Raw genomic sequence first — 22,729 nt, 5'->3', positions numbered from 1 at the left:
ATGATATTGTTAAAGCCAAAACACTTTGTTGAGGCAGCAACACAATTTGAAAGATTTTCAAATGGTGACTTCATCCTATTGTTGGTTTTCTTCTTGCATTACTACACATTTTGAAAATCTGGCTAGGGGACACTGGTTCCTAATCCTAATCCTCATTAGCCAAAAGTTGAAGAAGTTCTGATGTCAAATTGCACTGTAAATATTACACAGGGGAAGAAATTTTGAAGTTGTCTAAAGCTTAACAGTAAAGTATACAGGAACTAATTTATTGACTGATTGCTTCTCCTTGAGATTTTTTTCCCAGATTGTGCTGATGGACTCTGAGATGGCCTATAGTTTGATTTCTTTATGCTAAATCACTGGGACTCACCCCCTTCCTATGTGGGAATGTTAACTTCACTACCCAGTGCCTCTTTTACTCCCTATTATCATAATGCATATCTCCCTGGCTTATAACCCTCAGACTCTGCCCGAGCCCTGATATGCCCTTCCCTTATCAGAGTTGTAGTTTGCCAGGTTACCTGTTTAAAGGGCTATGAAGTAATTCTTCTCTTACTACTTTAAAAACACTTTTTATTTTTTTTTATTTTTTTGGTGCAAGGAGTCCATTTGCCAGTGTGATACTGAAAATGTTGCATTACCCCTGTATGTTTTTGTTTCCTTCTCCACATGCAGACTTGTAGGTACCCTGGCACTTGCGTGTATCTTCTGTCAGAGCTGCTTTTTCCCAGAGATCCCATGGCATCTCTAATTTACTGATATCTCCAGTTAGGCACATCCCAACCTCTAGGTTGGGTGCCCCCTTTTTCCTTGAGGCATGCAGGCTGCCTTCTTTGTTAGGTCTCACCTAGAGGGAACTGTAGCAAAGGGTTAAATTCATTGTTACATTAATTTATTTGTTGACCTATGCTTACTCTTTCAGATTTGTGGTGGCAGTACAATAATTCAAACAACTCACAAATAGTAATAAAATTTACTTGGCTTTGGTTAAAGATGAAGTACAGATGATAAACTGGATAAACACAGCTTCAATTCAATCCAGGGAGCCCCTTGACTTCTGGAAACATCAGAAAGTCCTGGAGTCGATAAACTTAACATAAGGTTCTAGGCACATTCACCAAGATGTCCTAAATGAGTGCCTGTCGTGGGCTTATTTGTTCTCATGTATATTTATGTGAAACTTATTGAGGGGCTCCAGGTTAAAACTAGTTTTAACTGTCTCAAGGTAATGATTGTGACCAAATATGGTAAAGTCAGAAAGATCACAGTATACAGAAGTAGCCATATAGATATATATACTGTACATATGAGGAAGTGATTACATATAAACTCGTATAAACTATCATAGTTAAAAGCATAACAACTAATCCCATGTTCTTTGTAAATCAATTATTATAGACCCTGAACTTCAGGAACCTTATCGCAGAACTTGCCAAACCTCACCCTGCTGCTTTTGTGTTTGGAATTGTCAAACATCTAGCCCTTGGTACCATGCAAGTCCTTGGTTGGACTTTGTATATACCTGTTACTAACAACTGGACTCTAGTACTTCCTGTGCACTCTCAGTGCAAGACATTGCTCTTCCTTTTCACACATTGCAACCTTTGGGGTTCCTTTGTAGCCTTCTTCGGGTGCTCTTGGCAGTATAGAGCCCTCATCTTGTGTTCAAGAGGTTTTCTGTCTTTCAAGGTCCTTTTGTACAGATCAAACCTTCCTCCTTTGATGCCCCCCAGCAGTTGCAGTTTTGCCCAATTTCTTCTTGGAAATCCCTTCTTTTCTTATATTACATGGGGACAAAGTATATTAGAAGCTGTTTTTTCTTGCTTCACAGGTGCTCTAGTTCTCCCCTTCCGAGACTGTCGTTCTCCCTCCCAATGCCCACCCTGACGGCATGTCAAATATTTTACAGTTTACTTTACGGGTGGGGGTCAAGACTGTCATTTAGGACTATTTGCCATGTCTTCCCTTGGGGAACTGGCCCCTTTTTTCTTTTTGTGGCTCTTCTCTACTGCCTGAGCCCATTCTTCAATAATGTCTTTGTCTTTTTACAGCATCTAGCAACTGTCATTAGTACAAGTTGCAAGGCTACTACTTCATCCTCTGTTCAGAAAAAAATTATATACTTAGACATATGGATTTTCTTGGTACCATTAAAGACGTTTACATGCAAAATATAATTTTTAAAGCAAAAATGTATCTATTACAATTATTAAAACATCAGAGTCCACTCAAATAACTCCCTCTAGGCTAAACCACTGTTCTCACAGCGATACAATAAACTTGAATAGGATAGCATAATAGTCATAAACATTCATGAATATTGGGAACAGACGGGTAATGAGCCAATTTCGAAATGTTTCACAGTTTACAAGCTTCTTCAGGAGTACTAAAGGGAGTGCATGATTTCTGTAAAAAAAAAATCTAAGGAAAATGGTACTTATACATATAAACTTTACACTTTAAAAGTGACATGCTTTTACATATACACAAGGTTCCTCCCATCCCACGCTGGGATAGGAGGAACACCCAACACTTACCCAATGAGACCAGAAAGCGAGAAGAAGCCAGGCGCCTAAGGGCTGAGGGCCACAACCTCCACCAGGCAGACAGGGGAGTGGACAGCGCAAGCCAGAATCTATATGGAAATATACAGTGCCTTGAAAAAGTATTCAAACCCCTTGACATTTTCCACATTTTGTCATGTTAGAGTTACATAGTCAGGTTGAAAAAAGACAAAAGTCCATCTAGTTCAACCATAAAAAAAAAATCAAAAAAAATCATACAATCCCATATACCCAGTCCTATACCCACAGTGAATCCAGAGGAAGGCAAAAAACCCCAGCAAAGCATGATCCAATCCCCCCCGCGAGAAGGAAATCGGATTTTCCGTGGATCAACTATACCTATAAATATCAGTACCCAGTTTTATTATGTACATTTAGGAAAGAATCCATGCCCTTCTTAAAGCAATCTACTGAGCTGACCAGAACCACATCTGGAGGGAGTCTCTTCCTCATTTTCACAGCTCTTACTGTGAAGAAACCTTTATATATTTGGAGATTAAATCTTTTTTCCTCTAGGCAGTAAAGAGTGCCCCCTTGTCCTCTGTGTTGACTGTAAAGTGAATAACTCAACACCAAGTTCACTATATGAACATCTTATATATTTGTACACGTTGATCATATCCCCCCTGATGCTGCGTACACACGATCGGACTAGTCTGCCGGACAATCCGCCCTTGTGTGGGCTCCGGCTGACTTCCCCCCCCCCCCCCCAAAAAGTCTGCCGGACTTAGAAAGACTTAGAAAGAAAAAATGGCGTGGGGGTCCCCCCACAGTCCATATCTGACCCTTATCTGAGCACGCAGCCCAGCCGGTCAAGAAAGGGGGTGGGGACGAGCGAGCGCCCCCCCCCCCATCCTGAGCCGTACCAGGCCACGTACCCTCAACATGGGGGGGTGCTTTGGGGAAGGGGGTCTGTGGCCCCCCCACCCCCAAAGCACCTTGTCCCCATGTTGATGAGGACAAAGGCCTCTTCCCGACAACTCTGACCGTTGGTTGTCTGGGTCTGCGGGGCAGGGGGCTTATCGGAATCCGGGAGCCCCCTTTAATAAGGGGGGCCCCCAGATACTGGCCCCCCACCCTATGTGAATGAGTATTGGGGTACAATGTACCCATTCACCTGGTGAAAAAAATGTAAATAAAACACAACACAAGCTTTCAAAATAATTTATTGCACAGCTCCGGGGGTCTTCTTCCGTCTTGGGGGTCTTCCCGCCGGACTCCTCCACTATCTTCTGCTAGCTCTGTTACTAGCGGAGGAGCCCGGCTTTCTTCTTCGTCGCCACCCAGGGGGTCTTGCCCCCCTCTTGGGGGGTCTTGTCCCCCTCTTCAGTTCTTCTTGCTGGGCCTCCACTTTCTTCCTTTAGCTCTTTTACTAGCGGTGGCCCGGTCTTCTTTCACCGCCGCCTCTTCTTCCGACTTCGGGGGTCTTGTCCCCCTCTTCGGTTCTTCTTGCCGGGCCTCCGCTCCTTCTTCCAGCTCTTTTACTAGCGGTGGCCGGGTCTTCTAACGTCGTCGTTGCCGCCTTCTCTTTTTTTTCTTCTCTTCTTCTTCTTCTTCCTTGAGATGTTGACTCGACTCTCTCTGGCCGCAATGACAGGGATGCGGTGTGCGGCGACTTATGTAGGGACAATGGGCGGGGTCACCGGGTGATGTCCCCGCCTCTTATGATGTCACAGTCACCCAGACTAAGTCTGCCGGATAGTTCCTCTAATCTTGCCTCATAGCTGAGCTCCCCCATGATTCTTATCAGTTTGGTTGCCCTTCTCTGCACTTTCGCCAGTTCCCCCATTTCGTTTTTGAGAACTGGTGCCCAAAATGGAACTGCATATTCCAGATGAGGTCTTACTAATGATTTGTACAGGGGCAAAATGATATCTGTCTCTCTGTCCATACCTCTCTTAATACAAGAAAGGACTTTGCTCGCTTTGGAAACCGCAGCCAGGCATTGCATGTTATTATTGAGCTTAAAATCTACCAACACCCCCAAATCCTTCTACACTACACATCCCCCAGTTGTACAACCCCTAGTATGTATGATGCATGCATATTCTTAGCCCCCAAGTGCATAACTTTACATTTATCAATATGTTACAATCAAAAACATAAATATATTTTATTGGGATTTTTTGTGACAGATGAATACAAAGTGGTAAATAATTGTGAAGAAGAAGAAAAATGATAAATGTCCAAATGTCCAAATTTCCAAATGTTTTACAAATATGAAAAAAGTGTGACGTGCGTTTATATTCAGCCTCCCTGAGTCAACACTTTGTAGAACCATCTATCGCTGCAATTACAGCTGCAAGTCTTTTTGGGTATGTCTCTGCCAGCTTTGCACATCTAGAGTGAAATTGTTGCCCATTCTTCTTTGCAAAATAGTTCAAGCTCTGTCAGATTGGATGGAAAACATCTCTGAACAGTAATTTTCAAGTCTTGCCAGAGATTCTCAATTGGATTTAGGTCTGGACTTTGACTGGGATATTCTAACACATGAATATGCTTTGATCTTAATCCTTCCATTGTAGCCCTGGCTATATGTTTAGGGTCGATGTCCTGCTGAAAGATGAACCTCCGCCCCAGCCCAGTCTCAAGTCTTTGGCAAACTCTAACAGGTTTTCTTCTAAGATTGCCCTGTATTTGGTTCCATCCATCTTCCCATCAACTCTGACCAGCTTCCCTGCCCCTGCTGAAGCATCCCCACAACATGAAAAACTGTGCTCCTGGTACACGAAGTGGCCCCCATACTTGCTCCTTAGGTTGGTGTTTCTCTTACTGTGGCTGACTGTGTGGTTGGTCTCTTGCAAGATCTGTTCCTGGTCGGCTGTCTGTGCATAAACAAAATGCTCATTGGCCGATCATGGAGCTTCCATCTCTGATCCAGCGCCGATGTCCCACAATTCTCCACTGACACCTCAACACTGTGCAGAGTGATCTGACAGGTTGCCAGCCAGGCTCTGAAGGAGAGGGGGCAGGGCTGGACTGAGTTGTCTGCCAGAATCCCTCTTCTTCAGCGGCTTCTTCCTCAGCAGAAGCTGGGGTACTCTCAGTGTCCACCGGTCACTTCTTCTCTTCCCCTTGCATGATCCCAGCTGCTCCTGTCCAGTGTCTGAGTTTCCATTGATTGAGATGCTGGAATAGAATTTTGACAGCTCCACAAGAAAAAAGCCATGGCACCCTGGTTTTACCCCATACACACGCCTATGGACAGAATAAAATGCCCCTCAGCCTAGACTAGTCTAATGCAATCAGATTATTTGCCTCTGTATTTTTTAAAGGGGCAGAAAATTGCTGGCTGAACAGTGCTTGCTTCAAGTTGACGGCTGGCATTACAGTATGCAATAGCCGCAGTGGGAAATCCATCCATCTACCCTGCTTGGCATAGATGAAGGAATCTGATTTATTTCATGCCTGTTTGGCTGAGCAAAAAAGTTATCAGTGTATGGCCAGCTTTATACTTGTGGCATAAAAAACAAAAGAATTGGTTAACCTGAGGATTCAAATATAACCACTAACAGCGCTGATACCACATCTCCATATACAACAAACAATTTGTCTATGTTAAGCATGTAGTACTTTTTTTAAAAAACCAGCAAGTCTTTTATCAAAATTGGTGTCCAAACACCAAGTATTAAAGAACCAGCAAGACTTTTGTCAGGAATTAATGTCCATACACCAAGAGATCACACTCTATTCCTCATCAATGAGTGCAGTCCTTCATATTCATATTCATACAATCTTCTCAGATATCTGGGTGTGTATGGGTATGGTCCTACACCTTCACCATGTGCTGTTCCACCTCCGTGAATATGTTTATAGATGGCTGCTTACCAGATTCCAATCACTTTAGAGCCTGTCTCCACTATGTGGAACTCCTCTGTCTGGTTCTGTGTGTCCCGCTGATTGCTCTCACATTGGTAGTAGACATGCAAAAGATTCAAGGGGTGTCATATAGTGTGATACCTTTTATTTAGGATTGAAAAAATTCCTTTCCCCCCCTTACATAATATGCTTACATTTAAAACAACTTAAAACCAGCGTATAACATATGTGGTGTAAGTGCTGCCGCACGATCGTCTCACCGGTAGGCTGCAGATCTCATCCAACACAGTCTCCGTGTGTGGACCCGGGTCCTTGTCGGCTAACACTCACCCTCTTGCTCGTGTGATCACCGCTCTGACGCGTTTCGTGTTTTCACGTCTTCAGAGAGCGTGATCACACGATATACTAAGCAATCTTATATAGTTATGTGTATTTAAAAACAGGGCGTCGCTAACCTGCACAGGTGCATCTGTTCCTCCCACCATTCTCAGCAGCTGTCAGCAGAGAGTGATCTCCCTGACTTCCCCTTAGGTCTTTCTACTTCCGGTTCAACTGCAACCAGGAAGTGACATCTATTTCCGGTTCAGATGTCACCGGGAGTTTATGTCTACATCGCTGTGTGTGGGTAAACACTAACCATCCATCCTGCTGAGCTACAATTGTAGTTCAAGTTGGATAAGAATCAAATGGCCTCATTCAAATAATTACGTTTCTCAAATCTGTTCCATACATTGTTACACTACTGCATGATATATAATGGATCATTACGTTGCTGTGCGTTTTTTCTCCTTGTTTGGTACAATATGCATGTCAGTGGCTGTGTATTCACTGACCATGATTTAACATGCAATAAGAGTATAGGAGTGATATATAACTCATAATGCACATCAGTAACATGTAGGGAGTGTCTTATAAACCTTATCTGTATGGGTGAATGATACAGAATTGTATATAAAGCCATATATCAATGATATCTGGTATCTTATACTATGTGAGTATAGCGGAACTGTTTGGCAAATATACCTATTACATTATATATACAAAACACAATAGAATCTGTCAGTACAAAATACAAAATATATTTGAATCCTCAGGTTAACCAATTCTTTTGTTTTTTATGCATGATAAGTTTTATTTTATAATGGCAGCTAAGTATTAAGAACCATCCCCAGGTGGGAGTAAGTTGACTGCACCCTTTGAGCGCTGGGAGTAGAGGTGAGCATATCAATTGCTTTGAGTGCATACCTCTGCCAGATTAGACTACATACTGTGAACCTATCTATTAGATTGGCTATTGTTTTACCCAAAGCGAACATGGATGCGGTTAATTTTCTGGATAATCGCAATATAGATTTGAACACCATCTTTTCTGCAGAAGGAGATTGGGAGGAAGATGATGATATGAATGCTACATTAAACACCTTAGCAAATATTTTAGAAAAACAAATCCGCACATGGTGGGATATAAACGCATTTGAGCATTATATAAAAGAACAGATCATAATGCGTAGTATGAGATGGGAGGTCAGCCCACAGGATGGTCTGGATGACCTAAACTCTAATACAGAATGGCTAGACTTTTTCAATGAAGTAGGCATGAAATTGCAACACCTAGTACTAAAACGCAAAAAGAGGAAAATGGATATACTAAAAGTGAGGATAGCGGAATTGCAAAGTAAGATACAGACAATTAGAGGTACACCGCAACTAATAAGTTTTGATGAGAACATGAAAAAACGATTAGAAAAAGTAGATAAAGAAGTACAAAAGAAGAAGGCCAAAAAATTCAGGAGAGATATCATTGATTTTAAAACAAATAAAATATATACATGGCAGGATCCTACAACTATGGTGGGAAATAATAAGGATTCCATACCACAACCTTCAGGTAGGAACACACAGAGGGTAGAACAACCAGTACATAATACACAACATAGTACACAAAATAATTCCCCCACAAGACCTACATATCCGACACAGAAAGGTAATAGGAGGGGGAGAGGAAGGGAACCTACCCCAGGCACACCAAGGGGAAATAACCATTATACTATAGACACTCAGAACCGATATGCACCCCTATATGAGGGACCCCCATATCAAACACACACTCCAAAACACAACCCCCCTTTTTTAGGGAGAGGCAGGAGGGGACAATACAGGGGCAGAGCACGAGCCACACGACCCTGGAGGGGACGGGTGGTGGACTACAATTATCAACAACAATGGAGGCAACCCTCACAGGAGGGCACACTATACAACACCCCAGGCCCTATAAGAACTACGCACGGAGAGGCGTCAGGGCAGGACACAGAGTCCAGCAGAAAAAGGCCCAGAGAAAGAGAGTGAGTGGAATTTATAACCTGTCCAGTGTAACATTAACAAAAAAAGAGACTAATATTTTAAATGCAGGCCTTAAATGTACTGCCACTAAGCCAATGAACAAGTTCAATGTTTACATGGACATACACAAATATGTCAGAAAACTAAACATTAAAAAATATGTGATGTCTAATGATACGACAGCCTGGGCCAATAGAGTTAATGGAATTGCAGGAGTTGATATTGGACTTAGAAATAAGTCACTATTCAATCCCCCTCAACCTTCAAACCATCAGGTGGAGGTATTCAAACAACTAGTATTAAAAGATTTGGAATCGCTACAAACACGCAAACAGGTTAATCCAAGGCATATAGAAGAAGGCATAAAAGCACTGGAAAAAAGGAAAAACATAGTGGTGAGACCAGCAGACAAAGGGGGAGGTGTGGTGGTTCTGGATAAGGCTTACTACCACACCCAACTGCAGACTATGCTGGAGGACACAGAGACCTATAAGCGACTAAAAGGAGACCCTACAAAACAATATCGTGAGTCCCTATTTAATCTGGTAGATCATGGATTTTATAGAAGAATAATCACTAAGAAGGAAAAACAATACTTATGTCCCAGTTATAACAGAATCCCCACGATATATACGGTACCTAAAATACACAAAAATGCTGTTAAACCACCAGCCAGACCGATAGTAAACGGTATAGAATCGGTAACATCACGATTGGGGGAATATTTAGATGTCTTCTTACAAACAAGTGTTCAGACCACCAAGGCATACTTGAGGGATACCACATCCTTTATACAAAAGATCAAGCAAATCAACTTTACAACAGATGAGAATATCTATCTGGTGACGGCCGACGTGGCTTCGTTGTATACCATAATACAGCATGAGGACGCACTGTTAGCGTTAAATTGGGCCTTATGCGATAGGGAAGACATCCCATTTGAGCAGAGGAGATTCCTAGGCATGATACTGGACTATTGCTTAACGCACAATTATTTCTGGTATAATGGCGACTTCTACAACCAGAAAACAGGAGTCGCTATGGGAGCTAAATTCGCTCCCAGCATAGCGAATCTTTTCATGAGCCAATGGGAGGACAACTGGATATACCCCAATAGACGTAAGGAATTGATCTTTTACAGTCGATACATTGATGATGTTTTCCTCATTTGGGAGGGTACGGAGGCATCCCTAAAAAGTTTTATGGAACATCTAAACAGTAATAAGAGTAACATCAAACTTGAATATAATTGGAATACAACCCAAATACAGTACTTGGATGTAGAAGTCATTAGGGAAGGGAATAGTCTCCGCACCAAAGCATACTTTAAAGACACCGACAGAAATAGCTATATACCAGTGCGCAGTGGTCACCACCCAAGGTGGTTGTCCAATATCCCGAAAGGCCAGTTCACCAGAATTAGACGCAACTGCACTTGGGATGAGGATTATATAAGGCAGGCAAATTCACTCAAACTCCAATTTGTGGAGAAAGGATACCAACCAGAAATATTGGAGAAATTAATAGTGAACATTATCCAAAAAACTCAGGATGAGTACTTGTTACCAAAAATCAAGCGAGATAATAATACGCATGAATGGGGGTTCATTTCTAATTATCATAAACAATACAAAGATGTTGAGACCATCATTACCAGACATTGGCATATTCTGCAGTTGGATCGGGTGATAGGTCAAAATTTACCAGTAAAGCCACCCTTTATTTATAGAAAAAACCCTACGTTTGGGGATCAGGTCGTTAAAAAAGTACTAGACCCACCGAAAAGATTGAAAATGTTCTGGGAACAGACAGGCTTTCATGCCTGCAGGAGATGTAAAGCCTGCAGACAGGTGACTACCCACTTTAGAGCGTTGACCCACTTCACATCAACAGCAAACAATTCCACGTTTCCAATTAAGGAGTGTATTACATGTAGATCTACACATGTGGTGTATGCTCTAGAGTGTCCATGTGGCCTCATGTACATAGGCCGCACTAAACGCATGTTATCCACACGAGTTGCAGAGCACATCTATAATATTACTATAGGGTACAAAGAACATAGTGTGTCACTACATTTTAGGAAAAAACATAAGAGAGACCCTAAGGGCCTCAAATTTTGGGGTATAGACAAAATACATCCAAACTGGAGAGGATCTAACATGGTGAGGGAGATCTCTCGCCGTGAAACCGAATGGATCTTCCTCACAGATACACTTAGCCCCAAAGGCCTCAACATTGAACTTGATATCAACTGCTACATTAGCAATTATTAGCATATATTAGAGGCCCGTGGAATTCTGGTAACCAATAGCAACAATTCCATATGGAGAGACATAATCACTCATATCTTAGAAATTTAGTATTAAGGGATCCTGGGAAGTAGAAGTAAAGTATAGAAAACCCCTAAAATAAAACAAAGAGTAAAAGTATAATAAGGAGTCAGTACAGGTATACAGTACATTATGGTTATTCTTACTTTGGTGTTGATTTACATGTTTATCTGTACTGATATTCACCTATCGTATATGTATATGTATTTGTGTAGATTTTTTCATTATTTTCATTTATGTTTATTCAGACTCATCCTTATCCTTATTAGTATATATATTTTTATTTTTATTTTATTTTTATATTTATATTTATTTTTATTTTTGTATTTATGTTTAATTTTATTTATTTTTATGTTTATTTTATTTCTATTTGTATTTATTTACTTCTTATATATTTTTTAATTTTAATTTTTATTCTTTATTTTTTATATCTATCCTTATTTGTTCACATATATTTTTTTTTTTTTTTTTTTTGTATTTTGTACTGACAGATTCTATTGTGTTTTGTATATATAATGTAATAGGTATATTTGCCAAACAGTTCCGCTATACTCACATAGTATAAGATACCAGATATCATTGATATATGGCTTTATATACAATTCTGTATCATTCACCCATACAGATAAGGTTTATAAGACACTCCCTACATGTTACTGATGTGCATTATGAGTTATATATCACTCCTATACTCTTATTGCATGTTAAATCATGGTCAGTGAATACACAGCCACTGACATGCATATTGTACCAAACAAGGAGAAAAAACGCACAGCAACGTAATGATCCATTATATATCATGCAGTAGTGTAACAATGTATGGAACAGATTTGAGAAACGTAATTATTTGAATGAGGCCATTTGATTCTTATCCAACTTGAACTACAATTGTAGCTCAGCAGGATGGATGGTTAGTGTTTACCCACACACAGCGATGTAGACATAAACTCCCGGTGACATCTGAACCGGAAATAGATGTCACTTCCTGGTTGCAGTTGAACCGGAAGTAGAAAGACCTAAGGGGAAGTCAGGGAGATCACTCTCTGCTGACAGCTGCTGAGAATGGTGGGAGGAACAGATGCACCTGTGCAGGTTAGCGACGCCCTGTTTTTAAATACACATAACTATATAAGATTGCTTAGTATATCGTGTGATCACGCTCTCTGAAGACGTGAAAACACGAAACGCGTCAGAGCGGTGATCACACGAGCAAGAGGGTGAGTGTTAGCCGACAAGGACCCGGGTCCACACACGGAGACTGTGTTGGATGAGATCTGCAGCCTACCGGTGAGACGATCGTGCGGCAGCACTTACACCACATATGTTATACGCTGGTTTTAAGTTGTTTTAAATGTAAGCATATTATGTAAGGGGGGGAAAGGAATTTTTTCAATCCTAAATAAAAGGTATCACACTATATGACACCCCTTGAATCTTTTGCATGTCTACTACCAATGTGAGAGCAATCAGCGGGACACACAGAACCAGACAGAGGAGTTCCACATAGTGGAGACAGGCTCTAAAGTGATTGGAATCTGGTAAGCAGCCATCTATAAACATATTCACGGAGGTGGAACAGCACATGGTGAAGGTGTAGGACCATACCCATACACACCCAGATATCTGAGAAGATTGTATGAATATGAATATGAAGGACTGCACTCATTGATGAGGAATAGAGTGTGATCTCTTGGTGTATGGACATTAATTCCTGACAAAAGTCTTGCTGGTTCTTTAATACTTGGTGTTTGGACACCAATTTTGATAAAAGACTTGCTGGTTTTTTTAAAAAAGTACTACATGCTTAACATAGACAAATTGTTTGTTGTATATGGAGATGTGGTATCAGCGCTGTTAGTGGTTATATTTGAATCCTCAGGTTAACCAATTCTTTTGTTTTTTATGCATGATAAGTTTTATTTTATAATGGCAGCTAAGTATTAAGAACCATCCCCAGGTGGGAGTAAGTTGACTGCACCCTTTGAGCGCTGGGAGTAGAGGTGAGCATATCAATTGCTTTGAGTGCATACCTCTGCCAGATTAGACTTTATACTTGTGGCATTGTATTGTCTAAAGACTGAAGGAGACAGTCTGCTGCTTCTATCCATAATATGCATTTTATGTAAACTAGTACTGCTTTTAAATTAAATTGACATTTTTGTTTCATTTCTTTCACTATTTCAATCTGTCGTGAAACAAAGGAATAATTTTTGGACTTGGGGAAAAAAAACAACATAGGACATTTTATCAAGCAAATCATGCTGGCTGTTAGCAAAATCTCTGCAGCAGGTTTACAGTTTATTTGCCCCGGCCCTTGCACCTATAATCCTGGGCAACCATCTGCAACAGATTTGCAAAGTTCTAAGACAGATTTTTAAATGTGAGAGAACCACCGCTCCAGGTAAGTCCACAAATCCAAAAAAACAGCCCTCCAGGAATGGAGAAACCCAGGTGCAGGCACGGCATATACTTGTTACAAATAATTGAAGAGCTCTGGACGGCCGCACTCCAAGATAAATTCAAATGCCTTTTATTCGTGAAGCAGAATCACACAAAAGTGGGTCACAGCAAAGCAACAATACTAACGCGTTTCACACTACCAAGAGTGCTTACTCATAGCTCTATGGTAGTGTGAAACGCGTTCGATATTGTTGCTTTGCTGTGACCCACTTTTGTGTGATTCTACTTCACGAATAAAAGGAATTTGAATTTATCTTGGAGTGCGGCCGTCCAGAGCTCTTCAATTATTTGTAACAAGACAGATTTTTACTTGTATTAGATGCACAATTAAGACGTGGTCAGGATACGCAGTCCTACGTTACAGAAACACACACAGGAATGTATGAATAATGGGGTGTAATCTTGTAATAAATCTGTCCCAAAATCTGTCTCACTGCTTCTGTTTCTCATAGCCTTTCTGTGCGAAAGCATTAATAAATATCCCCCAATATGTCTTTATATATAATTAGCAATATCATGCTCTTGCAGGCATGTCAGACTAATGTAATTCTTAATAGAGAGCTTGGATACCTAAGCACATGTAACATGAGCAGAGCATGTTATACGGTATCTCACAAAAGTGAGTACACCCCTCACATTTTTGTAAATATTTTATTATACCTTTTCTTGTGACAACACTGAAGAAATTATACTTTGCTACAATGTAAAGTAGTGAGAGTACAGCTTGTATAACAGTGTAAATTGTCTGCCCCCTCAAAATATCTCAACACACAGCCATTAATGTATAAAACGCTGGCAACAAAAGTGAGTACACACCTAAGTGAAAATGTCCAAATTGGGCCCAAATTCCCAGTGTCATGTAACTTGTTAGTGTTGCAAGGTCTTAGGTGTGAATGGGGAGCAAGCGTGTTAAATTTGATGTTATCGCTCTCACTCATACTGGTCATTGGAAGGTCAACATGGCACCTCATGGCAAAGATCTCTCTGAGGATCTGAAAAAAAGAATTGTTGCTCTACATAAAGATGGCCTAGGCTACAAGAAGATTGCCAAGACCCTGAAACTGAGATCCAGCACAGTGGCCAGGACCATACAGCGGTTTAACAGGACAGGCTCAATTAAGAACAGGCCTCGCCATGGTTGACCAAAGAAGTTGAGTGAGTTGTCTTTGGGAAATAGTGGTATGAGTGCTGCCAGCATTGCGGCAGAGGTTTAAGGTGTGGGGGGTTAGCCTGTCAGTTCTCAGACCATACGCTGCACACTGCATCAAATTGGTCTGCATGGCTGTCATCCCCAAAGGAAGCCTCTTTTAACCACTTGACCACTGGGCACTTAAACACCCTTAATAACCAGACCAATTTTCAGCTTTTGGTGCTCTCACATTTTGAATGACAATTACTCAGTCATGCAACACTGTACTCATATGAAATTTTTGTCCTTTTTTTTCACACAAATAGAGCTTTCTTTTGGTGGTATTTAATCACAGCTGGGTTTTTTATTTTTTGTGCTATAAAAGAAAAAAGAACGAAAATTCTGTAAAAAAAAAAAAATGAATTTTTCTTCGTTTCTGTTATAAAATTTAGCAGATTAGTAATTTTTCTTCATATATTTTGGCCAAAATGTATACCACTACATATCTTTGGTAAAAATAAGTACAAATTGGTGTATATTATTTGGTCTTTCTGAAAGTTATAGAGTCCACAAGCTATGGTGCCAATATCTGAAAATTGATCACACCTGAAGTACTGACGGCCTATTTCAATTCTTTAGACCCTAACATGCCAGAAAAGTACAAATACCCCCCCCCCCCCCAAATTACCCCTTTTTGGAAAGAAGACATTCCAAGGTATTTAGTAAGAGGCATGATGAATTTTTAGAAGTTGTAATTTTTTCCCACAATTCTTTGCAAAATCAAGATTTTTTTTTTACCAAAATTGTCATATTATCAGGTTATTTCTCACACACAGCATATGCATACCACAAATTACTCCCCAAAACACATTTTGCTATTACTCCCGAGTATGGCGATACCACATGTGTGAGACTTTTACATAGTGGGGCCACATACAGAGGCCCAACATGCAGGGAGCTCCATCAGGCGTTCTGGAGCACCCAGGCCAATTTTGACATTTCTCTCCTACATGTAAAAATCATAATTTATTTGCTAGAAAATTACATAGAACCCCAAAACATTATATATATATATATATATATATATATATATATATATATATATATATATATATATATATATACATTTTTTTAGCAAATACCCTAGAGAATACAATGGTGTCGTTGCAAATTTTTATCTCGCACGGTATTTGCGCAGCAATTTTTCGAATTAGTTTTTTTGAGGAAAAAATCTGTTTTGTGCTTAAAAAACAAACAAAAAAAAACAGTAAAGTTAGCCCAATTTTTGCATAATGTGAAAGATGAAGTTATGCTGAGTAAATAGATACCTAACATGTCACTCTTCAAAATTACACATGCCCGTGGAATGGCGCCAAACGTCGCTACTTAAAAATCCCCATAGGCGATGCTTTACTTTTTTTACTGGTTACATGTTTTGAGTTACAGAGGAGGTCTAGGGCTAGAATTATTGCTCTCGCTCTAACGTTTACGGCGATACCTCACGTGTGGTTTGAACACTGTTTTCATATGTGGGCGGGACTTGCATATGCGTTCGCTTCTGCATGCGAGCACATGGGGACAGGGGCGCTTTAATTTTTTATTTTTTTTATTGTTCATTTTACTTTATTTATTTTAGTTTGACATTTTTTTCCCCAAAAATACATTTTTGATCACTTTTATTCCTGTTACAAGGAATGTAAACATCCCATGTAATAGGAATATGGGATGACAGATCCTCTTTACAGTGAGATATGGGGTCAATAAGACCCCGCATCTCACCTCTAGGCTGGAAAGCCTGAAATAAAAAACAAAAACAAAAAAAAAAGAAAAAAAAAAAAAGATTCTGGCTTTGATCCTATTGGTGAGTTGGTAGAAGCACTGGAGGGCGGGGCGTCTATGGCTGGGTATTGCATGGTATCACCGAGTATGGCTGGGTATTGCAGGGTATCTCCAAGTATGGCAGGGTATTGCCGAGTATTGGCGGGGTATTGCCGAGTATTGGCGGGGTATTGCCGAGTATTGTCATGGTATTGAGGGGTTAATTGTCGGTGAGCAGCGATGTGGGCACTGCAGATGCAGCCCACAGCGCTGCTGAGACCGATCTCTTCCCCCTCCGCTGTACCGATCGGTACAGAGAGGGGAGGGAGGAACCGGCGTCATAACATGATGCCGGTTTGTTTACAAGTTTAAAAGTGATCGTTCCTCTGGACCCGGTGGTCATGGATACTCTCGTGTGCGCGCCCCAGGGGGAGCACGAGAGCAGAATTCTGGGAGGCCGTTAATTAACGGCCTCTCAGAGTTAAACAACCGCCCTGAAGCTGTTAATCGGCTATGGGCCGGTTGTTAAGTGGTTAAAGATGTTGCACAAGAAAGCCTACAAATGGTTTGCTGAAGACAAGCAAACTAAGAACATGGATTACTGGAATCATGTCCAGTGGTCTGATGAGACCAAGATAAACTTATTTGGTTCAGATGGTGTCAAGCCTGTGTGGCGGCAAGCAGGTAAGGAGTACAAAGACAAGTGTGTCTTGCCTACAGTCAAGCATGGTGGTGGGAGTGTCATGGTCTGGGGCTGCATGAGTGTTGCCGGCACTGGGGAGCTACAGTTCATTGACAAAACCATGAATGCCAACATGTACTGTGACATATTGAAGCCGAGCATGATTCCCTCCCTTCAGAGACTGGTCCGCAGGGTAGTATTCTTACATAACGACCCAAACCACACCTCCAAGACGACCACTGCCTTGCTAAAGAAGCTGAGGGTAAAGGTGATGGACTGGCCAAGCATATCTCCAGACCTAAACCCCATGGAGCATCTGTGGGGCATCCTCAAATGGAAGGTGAAGGAGTACAAGGTCTCTAACATCCATCAGCTACGTGATGTCATCATGGAGGAGTGGAAGAGGACTTCAGTGACAACCTGTGAAGCTCTGGTGAACACCATGCCCAAGAGGGTCAAGGCAGTGCTGGAAAATAATGCTGGCCACACAAAATATTGTCACTTTGAGCCAAATTTGGATATTTTCACTTAGGGGTGTACTAACTTTTGGTGCGAGCGGTTTAGACATTAATGGCTGTGTGTTGAGCTATTTTGAGGGGACAGCAACATTATATTGTTATACAAGCTGTACACTGACTACTGTACATTGTAGCAAAGTGTCATTTCTTCAGTTTTGTCACATGAAAAGATATAATAAAATATTTACAAAAATGTGAGGCATGTGCTGTATTTCCCATAATTATTTATTACATTTTCTTTTATGTTTTATTTGTCTACTAGAGTTCTCACCTTTTCTTTCCCGTTCCTTAGAGACAATGGAACATCAAACATGTCTTCATTGTAACAGTCATAGCTTACGGTACCTGTTGTGCTAATATTGACCTAGGACTACATTCTTCAGCTTTTAAATTGTTAAACATTAGTAAAAAAAAAAAAAAATTACTATCAGGGCTAGGCTGCATTTAAAAGGGTCCATTAAAGAGACAATGGTGTGTGTGTGTGTGTATTTTGGGATGGTCCAGTGTCCGTTATAGCACTAGGCTGTGTGTGAAAAGATTTGGGAAAGATGTAGGGGTCACCTATAGGACTATGCTCTGTGTATGAGAGAATTTTAGGAAGGGGCAGGGTCAGTTTTAGGATTATATATGTTATGTGTGAGAAGATTTTTTGAAGGGGTGGGGTCAGCTATAGGATGATTGTGTGAGTAATACACTTTTGAAAATCGTATCTAAGAATTTCCGTACAAATTTCGCACCATTAGTGGGCTGCAGCAACAGCCGATTTTTTTTTTTTTTTTTTTTTTTGTGCGGCAATAAAATTTGAGGAATCTGACATGTTGGAAATTTTTGGAAAAACAAACAATTTTCTAATCAATGATGGGAGAATCGTTCGAGAAATGTAATAAGAAAAAAAAATGTGCATGTGCAAGAAAAGAACATTTACGGAGCGCAGTCGAGACTGTGCTGTGTGAAAGGATTTTTGGAAGCAGTGGGGTGAATAATATGGTCTATACTACGTGTGAGAGTATTTTAAGAAGGGTGGGGTTATGTACAGGCTCTGTGTGACAAAATTCTGGAAAGAATGAAGGCCACAACTCCATGAAAAATATAGCTTTTTTTTTTTTTTTACCGTAAAAACAGCAATTAACTACTTCCCGACCGGCGCACGCTGATGTACGTCGGCAGAATGGCATGGGCAGGCATATTGGCATATAGGTACGTCCATTTTAAAATGCTGTTCTGGACCCCCGTGAGTCCGGTCGCCGGTCCCGCGGACTCGATCACCGCGGAGATACCCGCGAGCGTCTCACATGGCGGCTGAATGGGGAGATGCCGTTGTAAACGGCATCTCCCAGTTCTGCCTAGCAACAAGTGATGCTGATCTCTGCTCCATGTGATTGGAGCAGAGATCAGTGTTCACTAACACAAAGCCCAGCCTCCCACAGTTAGTAACACGCCCCTAGGAACACTTAACCCCTACACTGCCACCCCCTGGTTAACCCCTTCACTGCCAGTGTCATTTACACCGGAATCAATGCATTTGTATAGCATTGATTGCTGTATAAATGACAATGGTCCCAAAAATGTGTCAATGTCCGATGTGTCCACCATAATGTCACAGTCACGATAAAAATCGCTGATTGCCGCTATTACTAGTAAAAAATAAATTATTAATAAAAATGCCATAAAACTATCCCCTATTTTGTAAATGCTATAACTTTTGCGCAAACCAATCAATAATTGCTTTTTTTTTTTACCAAAAATATGTAGAAGAATACGTATCGGCCTAAACTGAGGGAAAAAAATGTTTTTTTTAATATATTTTTGGGGGATATTTATTATAACAAAAAGTAAAAATTAATGCGTTTATTTCAAAATTGTCGCTCTATTTTTGTTTATAGCGCAAAAAATAAAAACCGCAGGGGTGATCAAATACCACCAAAAGAAAGCTCTATTTGTGGGAAAAAAAGGACGTCAATTTTGTTTGGGAGCCACGTCGCACGACCGTAATGTACTGTAGATTTCAAGGGTATGCAGGTTCTTTGTTAAGGCATGGGATTCTGAGAGATGCTGAGTTTGCACAATTTTGTTGTGTGCTTTCTCATGGGACCGGATAAAGGGACTAAAGAAACCACACTGAAGATTGTCAGCATCTGTTGAGTATGTTATGCTTATGTTATACTTCTAATATGTTTCTATTTCTAATTAAGCTGTAATAGTAAATTATATTGTGAAAAAGGTTACAAATTTAAATAATAGTGACATTACTAGTCTTAAAGTCTAGATCCTCCATATCTAGTCTGCTCTGTTGTCCTTTTCAGAGTCCTTACAATAAAAAAAATGGGTTGCAAGATCTTATGCTTTTTGATATCTCTACATATTAATTAGATCACCTTTTAAGATTCTTTTTTTATTTTGCAAACAAAACCTATGTATCTAACTGTGTCTATGAGGCCTTCTATTCTTTAATTATTCTGTCACCTGCAATTAAAAATGCTGTATTCCATATTCAATATGTAGCCTTCTGTGATTCATACAGGACAATAATTTACTAGCATAACCTGCTTTTATCTCCCTCTTTTAATGCCTACATGTTATGGTTGACTAGGCTTAAACCACAAAAAGTGCGACAAAGCTGTTAGAATGTATTTATCAAATGGGTGTGCTACAGGAGGAGTCAGAATATTTTCTGGTGTGTGCAAATCTAAAGATCTGCCAGTCCACCCTTTTGTTTCCAGCTTTGTCTTATTCCCTGATGATCAGAGTTCTGTTGATTTTTATAGGAACCATTCCAAGTAATGATCATCTATGCTTCACGGATTTCATTTGTTCTTAAATGGGAACGGCACATTAAATATAAGATTTCTGATTTACTAACGTGTGAAATGAGATTAAATACAGTGTAGTAAATTGTATTCACAGCCAAAATCCAGTCATATGCAATAGGAGCTTTTTTTTTAATACATAACATAGAAAAGATTAATGACCCAATGGGGTTTATTTACTAAAGCAAAAAATAGACTTCCAGTTTTTAGTGCCGAAGCTTAATTGAACAAGCTGAGCTTAGAAGCTGATAGGTTTCTATGCAGAAGTGAGCCTGATTTTGCATTCTCTAAATAAACCCCAATATTTCCAATAATCCCTTGTGGTTCAACCCTACCATTAAAGAGTTATATTCCCTACCTGACCCCCCCCCTCCCCCAAGGTGGTCCTCTAAAGGCGTCAAATATTTACGCCACATTTATACTCCAGAGTTTAAGTCCTTTTATCAAATGCATTTAGACTTTGACCTGCCACCTACCTACTTATTTTACTATAATCTGCTTCTGCATGCTATACGTGCACAAATCGTCTCCCTAGATAACCCTATCTGGATGCCAGCTCTGGAAAAATTAAGAAATAAAGACCCTATAAAACTTATCTCCACTTATTACTCTGCTCTCATAATGGACACTAACCCTACATTCCAGGGCTTCACAGGTAAAATGGGCTTCCCTGGATATACCGTTTACAGAGGAGGACTGGCCTGAGTTTAGTGACATGTTTAAGACCTCTGTCATTTCCTCGCTCAGCTGAATGTTTTAGAGGATGTGGTCAAACTTCTGACTTCTTTCACTGTTTTTGGACCTGTCCCATAGTTCAGGATTTCTGGGTGAACATAGAATCTCTTTATATATTTAGTGTTGAGTCTCTCAAATATTGTAAATCCCAAAAACCTGTCTTTTGAGCATCTTTGGTGACTTAACTATCCCTTCCCAGGCCAAGAGACTGCTTTGCATCCTTTACTTTTATACGAGACAGGGGTGTACCTAGAGCATTTGGCAAGCGGGGAAGAGCCTATATCTGGCACCCCCTCCACGTTAAAATGTAAAAAACAAACACTGTGCCTCCTGCATTCTTAAATAGCTTGTTGCCACTACTATTTACCCCATCTCCACAACTGCACCTCTGGACCCCTTTACACAGCACTCTGCATTTCTGGACCCCTTTACATTACACAACACCCAGCACCTCTGGACCGCTTTGCATTACACAGCCTCCTGCACCTCTGGAACCCTTTACATTACACAGCACCCTGCACCACTGGACCCCTTTACATTACACAACACCCTGCACCACTGGACCCCTTTACATTACACAACACCCTGCACCTCTGGACCACTTTACATTACACAGCCTCCTGCACCTCTAGACCACTTTACATTACATTACACAGCCTTCTGCACCTCTGGATATTAGTTCACACCTATGCATTTTGCGGGGCATTTTTAGTTTTGCGGAAACGCACTACAGTTAATTTTAAAAGTATTACCTTTGGGTCACGTTCACATCTGTGCATCTTCAACTGGTGCATTTATTGGAAAAGGTACAACCTGAGTTTTACAGTTTATAGGTCACATTAATGGTGATAAAAGTTCTGAAATGATTTATCTTTTGTCTTTTTTTTATTTATTTTTTACATTACAGAAACCTGATATTTTAACAAGGGTGTGTAGACTTTTTATATTTACTGTATATCCCTTAAGCCCCGTACACATGGGCCAAATGTTGGGAAACAATGGTCGGTTAAAAAAAAAAAAAAAAACATCCAACATTCAACCCATGTGTATTTCGGTCTCTCCAAAAGAAGCTGACCATTCGGATGGCTCCTGTCTGACGTGCATGCTGGAAAACCAGCAGCTGAACAACCCCCATCAGCACTCTTATCCAATGGCAGAGAGCGCTGATCGGAGTGTTCTGGAGGGGGGTCCGTCCCCCTGTCAGAACACAACAGGTAAGCGGGGGGGGATCACTGAACTAACCTCACATGGTTAGTACAGCAGCTCCGAGCTATCAGTTTTGTTTTGTTTTGTTTTGTTTTTGTGCAACTTGCTGGATTGCACAAAAAAACTAAACCTTTAGTGTGTATCGGCTTTCAAGAGCACAACAATGTCTCTTGAAATTTCTAGTGTTGTCAGTTTGCCAGGGTTGGAATGGTCTGGGCCTGATTCTGCGTGTGGTTAGAGGAGCCTTATCATTCATATTCTCTAATTCTGCCAGGATATGTAAACTTATGAGCACAACTGTAAACCCAATTATTTGGT

General features: G+C 40.6%; 1 protein-coding gene across 1 annotated transcript in view; it reads left to right on the top strand.

The window, feature by feature from the left end:
• The window catches only part of STARD9 (StAR related lipid transfer domain containing 9), a 314,211-nt gene that overhangs the window by 103,234 nt on the left and 188,248 nt on the right, over positions 1-22,729 (top strand). The window lies entirely within an intron of this gene.

This window comes from Lithobates pipiens, unplaced genomic scaffold, assembly GCF_037356315.1.
Source record: "Lithobates pipiens isolate NorthernLeopardFrog02 unplaced genomic scaffold, aLitPip1_a1.2 Scaffold_30, whole genome shotgun sequence".
Taxonomy (NCBI): Eukaryota; Metazoa; Chordata; class Amphibia; order Anura; family Ranidae; genus Lithobates; species Lithobates pipiens.
The sequence above is the reverse complement of the archived record's forward strand: the minus strand, read 5'-3'. Positions and strand labels throughout refer to the sequence as shown.